Genomic DNA, 6,000 nt, shown 5'->3' on the forward strand with positions numbered 1-6,000 from the left:
TCTGGCAGCTAAAGGCACGAGCCATGTATACGCCTAGCATACACCCAGCATACACCCCAACATGCATCATACACCCGGCATACATCAACATACACCCATCATACTGCCAGCACACATCTATCAATAAGCTGTGTGACCCTCTCGGATGCATTCCTGCACGCGATTCACAACCAAATATTATTTCGCACTGGTTAACTGGCACCACATCAGTATGTTGATATATTACCACATCATCGCATAGCATTACCACATAAACGCTACGTCGTCGCTGTATCATTAGACCCACCACAACACAACGACCACCACACTATAGGAGGCAGCTACCAGTCAGACCCCACCCTACACCACCTAGTACTGGATCCACCTAGTACTAGGTGAGTACTGCGCACCAGCCTGAAGGCTCGTTGCTTCAGCCACGCACAAGTTCACCTGCAGTGCCAACCTTTCACATTTGCCCACTGGGAAGAATTTTGATGTTTCAGTACTCATAAAAGAATACAAGTCAACAGCGTGTACAAGACGGGTTAACCATTGGTTTGTGAAGCGTGCCTAGCCTAGCGTAGCCTAACCTAACTTAGCCTAACCTAGCCTAGCCTAACCCATCCGATCCTAACACCGCCCTAACCTAAGCTAATTCATCCTAACCTAACGATGTCCATGGTTTTAACTACCAGAATGTGAATCTGTCTAACAGCGTTGTATACGATTTGATCCCATTCTCTCGTAAGACCCTGGAATGGGTGTCTAAGGAATGGGGGTATTCTCGGGAGAGGTGGGGATGATTTGGTAGGGGAGATGGGGTGTGTTCTAGGAGTGATCATCACCCTAACCAGAGTGATGGGGTCGGAAGGGGGGAGGGAGGGAGAAGATATCTTTTCCTGAAGCAATGATCGATCACAATAATTTGTAAAAAAAAAAAATATATATATACATACACACATACATATATATATATATGTATGTATGTATGTATGTATGTATGTATGTATGTATATATATATATATATATATATATATATATATATATATATATATATATATATATATATATATATATATATATATATATAAATATAAAATATATATATAAATATAAAATATATATATAAATATAAAATATAATAATTACTATAGAGGTGCCTCTACTTCGAGTACAGGCGTCAAACTCTGCATTCCAGGCCGAAGAGTCCGTAACCCGAGCGAGCTCGAGGACTCGTGACTGGTGTTGGGAGGCTTCGTGCAGCCATCGTACGAGGTCGGGCTAGTACAGGAGGCTTGTGCTCCGGGTGATTGACGAAGGAGATTACCCAACGAGGGCTTTTGGAATGTGTGAGGAGAGAGTCGACGTGCATTGTTTAAATCCCTGCACCGGAAACCGCGTGACCGCTGCCACCTGCAACCGCGTGAGCCCAGTAGGCTCGGGAACCTATACACCAGTTGATTGACAGTTGAGAGACGGGACCGAAGAGCCAGAGCTCAACCCGCACAAGCACTAGGCGAGTATATACACACTCCCTCTCCTCCCACGCACTCCCTCTCCTCTCCCCCTCCCACACTCCCCCTCACCCACCCAGACTCCCCCCCCCCCCCACACACTCCCCCCTCACGCCCCCTACCCCACCGTGCATTCACTCACCTGAGCGCCATGCAGCGGACATTCACCCCAGCTGCTGCTGCTGCCTGCATGACTATACCGCTGACGGCTGCCACAACACCAGAGAGGGAGAGAGAGAGAGGGGGGAGGGAGAGAGGTAGAGGGGAGGGAGGGAGAATAATGAATAGTTTATTCCTATGGATGCATATAACATGCTCATGAAATGAATGAGTCTCTAGGAATAGATTTCAACTGAGCTGATTACAGCTCTTGCTTGCAGTTTCACCAGTACCGTATATGACAGGTCCCTACGTGATAGTTTCAAAGAACATTCTCATGAATTAAATGAATCTCCTAGGAGCAGGCTTCAGATGAGCTGAGGTAGGATAACAGCTCTTGCTTGCAGTTTGGACGTATTTGCTTGGTACGTTTTTTGACAGCCCCTTGACAGCCTCATGTATGTAGCTGAAATGTAGTTTAATAATGTGTGTTGTTGTGTCAGCGCCAGTTTAACGAAGTGGTTCTTGACAACACCACGCTGTTGAAGATCAGATTTGTTGGGGATCGGATTTCCGAATCGATCGTAGATAGATTCGGAAATCGTCGTTCTAACGCTGATATAATTAACGGCATTTAATCGGAACTTTCAGATTATATACTGATAACTATTTTGTTATAGAGTCTGCAACATTTGATAACGATTTTAGCTCAATAAAATGTTACTAAGGATGTTATAACCATATCTATAGAGAAACAAATCTAGGATAAAAATCTAGGGAGAAAATCTAGGGAGTAGGGAGAAAAAAGGTATAATTGGTTAGAGAACAAATTGGTTTAAGCAGAACGGAATGATTGGAGAAAAAATCAATGTAGATGTTGTTAAATAGGAATTTAATTTTCAGTCAACTTAATAATGACAAATAGTGACGTGTAATGTTACAATATGGTGGTGCAACAGGTGTCGTGGTTGGTGCAACAGGTGTGGTGGTTGGTGCAACAGGTGTGGTGGTTGGTGCAACAGGTGTCGTGGTTGGTGCAACAGGTGTGGTGGTTGGTGCAACAGGTGTGGTGATTGGTGCAACAGGTGTGGTGATTGGTGCAACAGGTGTCGTGGTGGTTGGTGCAACAGGTGTCGTGGTTGGTGGTGCAACAGTTGTCGTGGTTGGTGCAACAGGTGTCGTGGTTGGTGCAACAGGTGTCGTGGTTGGTGCAACAGGTGTCGTGGTTGGTGCAACAGGTGTCGTGGTTGGTGCAACAGGTGTCGTGGTTGGTGCAACAGGTGTCGTGGTTGGTGGTGCAACAGTTGTCGTGGTTGGTGGTGCAACAGTTGTCGTGGTTGGTGGTGCAACAGTTGTCGTGGTTGGTGGTGCAACAGTTGTCGTGGTTGGTGGTGCAACAGTTGTCGTGGTTGGTGGTGCAACAGTTGTCGTGGTTGGTGGTGCAACAGGTGTCGTGGTTGGTGGTGCAACAGGTGTCGTGGTTGGTGGTGCAACAGGTGTCGTGGTTGGTGGTGCAACAGTTGTCGTGGTTGGTGGTGCAACAGTTGTCGTGGTTGGTGGTGCAACAGTTGTCGTGGTTGGTGGTGCAACAGGTGTCGTGGTTGGTGGTGCAACAGGTGTCGTGGTTGGTGGTGCAACAGGTGTCGTGGTTGGTGCAACAGTTGTCGTGGTTGGTGGTGCAACAGTTGTCGTGGTTGGTGGTGCAACAGTTGTCGTGGTTGGTGGTGCAACAGGTGTCGTGGTTGGTGGTGCAACAGGTGTCGTGGTTGGTGCAACAGTTGTCGTGGTTGGTGTAACAGTTGTCGTGGTTGGTGGTGCAACAGGTGTCGTGGTTGGTGCAACAGTTGTCATGGTTGGTGGTGCAACAGGTGTCGTGGTTGGTGGTGCAACAGGTGTCGTGGTTGGTGCAACAGTTGTCGTGGTGGTGGTGCAACAGGTGTCGTGGTTGGTGCAACAGGTGTCGTGGTGGTGGTGCAACAGGTGTGGTCGTGGTGGTGCAACAGGTGTGGTCGTGGGTGGTGCAACAGGTGTCGTGGTGGTGCAACAGGTGTCGTGGTGGTGTTGCAACAGGTGTCGTGGTTGGTGGTGCAACAGGTGTCGTGGTTGGTGGTGCAACAGGTGTCGTGGTTGGTGGTGCAACAGGTATCGTGGTTGGTGGTGCAACAGGTGTCGTGGTTGGTGCAACAGTTGTCGTGGTGGTGGTGCAACAGGTGTCGTGGTGGTGGTGCAACAGGTGTCGTGGTGGTGTTGCAACAGGTGTCGTGGTGGTGTTGCAACAGGTGTCGTGGTGGTGTTGCAACAGGTGTCGTGGTGGTGGTGCAACAGGTGTGGTCGTGGTGGTGCAACAGGTGTGGTCGTGGTGGTGCAACAGGTGTGGTCGTGGTGGTGCAACAGGTGTCGTGGTGGTGCAACAGGTGTCGTGGTGGTGCAACAGGTGTGGTGGTGGTAATCGTTATAGTGTTTCGTAGATCATTGGTAACCTTCAATATTTTGTAGCGCAGTGGTCTACATTCGCGGCTCACAACTGAAGGACCTGGGTTCAATCCCCGAGCAATAAAATTGATGTAGTCGGGGCACATACCTGATGCCTATCCTCATCTAGTAATTAAACCAGGTCCCTGGGAGCTAGTCAACTGTTGTGGGATGCGTCTTGGGGACAGGAAGCCTCACTACAAAGCCAGGGAATACTACACATACGTAATGACCTTGTTACTGCACAATAAGACCGAACTACTTGTTATTTTTTTCACACCAAATGTTTAAGACTTTGTCATTATTTCACTAGACTTTTAGACCCGTGTCATTCACAAGCAGGTTTGTAAAGTCTTAAGTTGTTTTTTTTTTGGTAATATGGAATAGTAAAAAAAATGTGCAAAAGCTCGAAGCTTTTGTAGCAAAAGTTGAGTGAGGAGAAGATCAGTTATAGCTGACATGTTATATTGGTAAAGAGTCATGTCGACTTTATTGACGCCTCCCAAATATGGGAAGTTTTAATTTTTATCCGTGATATATATATTGATATATATATATATATATATATATATATATATATATATATATATATATATAAATATATATAATATATAAATAATTATATGAAAATGTCAGACCACAGAGGAAAAATTGAAACAGAATTTCCTTAAGTACTTAAGAAAAAGAGTAAATCACTCTAAAGCTGCGGCCAATAAAGAATATTTATGTATAATTTTTTGATAAAAAATGAAGTGAGAAAATATAATTCTGGGAAAATATGGATTATCATATGTGTGGAATACAAGTTTAAGTGGAATTCACCACGTTTTTTTAATATTTAATAACGATATGAACTTGAGAAAAAAAACAGAAATACCAACGAACGTAGTGCTAACGAGCTGTACCTCTACAACGTTAGTCAATACCCCTTCTCCCTCCCTTCGTCTCCAACTCCTTCCTTCCTCCCTCCCACTCGTCCCATCACTACCCTTCCCTACCCAGAAGAAGAATAATCCGAGTGTCTTAGAAGAAGCTGCGTTGGTGGTCTTGAGCGACCGTTGTCTCGCCTACCAGCAAAAAAAAAAAACTCCTGGAGGCTGAACCAGGAGACGACCTCAACCAGGGGGAAGGAATCGTGGAAATTATCACAACGGGAATCTGTGAACTATTAGTTAAAGAAGAGAGGTTTTTGTGCTTCTGCTTCTGCCGCTTCTGCTGCTGCTCCTGCTGATCTTCCTGCTCCTCCTGCTGCTGCTGCACCTGCTGCTGCTGCACCTGCTGCTCCTGCTGCTCCTGCTACACCTGCTGCTCCTCCTGCTCCTCTTAAGTCAGCAAGGGGGTTAACTTGGGGTTTGAGGGGAAAGAAATCCACTAATATCCATGGCTTGGCTGTGCTGTGAAATATCTTAGGGTAAAAACCCACACTTAAGTAATTATGTATTTTAGGTAAAGATTTAGTCTTTCGCACTCTCCTGAGTGCCTTATCGAGGTCTGAGTGTGTGGGGTGAAGCACTCAGCAGAGTGCGAAAGACTTGGTGTAAATCTTTACGTAAAATACACAAATGTGTTTTTATCCTATGTTATCATGTTTGTGAGAAGACATTACCATTACTTATGAAATTACTTACCATTACTTACGAAATATCTTCTTCTTGTATCCCCACAACGCACGCAACCAAGCACGCAGGTGGTTTTCCATGACAGGCAAGCAAACACACACACACACACACACACACACACACACACACACACACACACACACACACACACACACACACACACACACACACACATGACAAAGTGTGCTGGGAAGACGGGACACCACGAGCGTAGCTCTCATCCTATAACTCCACTAAGGTAATTACACACACACACACACACACACACACACACACACACACACACACACACACACACACACACACGAGGGGTCTG

This window comes from Procambarus clarkii, chromosome 27, assembly GCF_040958095.1.
Source record: "Procambarus clarkii isolate CNS0578487 chromosome 27, FALCON_Pclarkii_2.0, whole genome shotgun sequence".
Classification (NCBI taxonomy): Eukaryota; Metazoa; Arthropoda; class Malacostraca; order Decapoda; family Cambaridae; genus Procambarus; species Procambarus clarkii.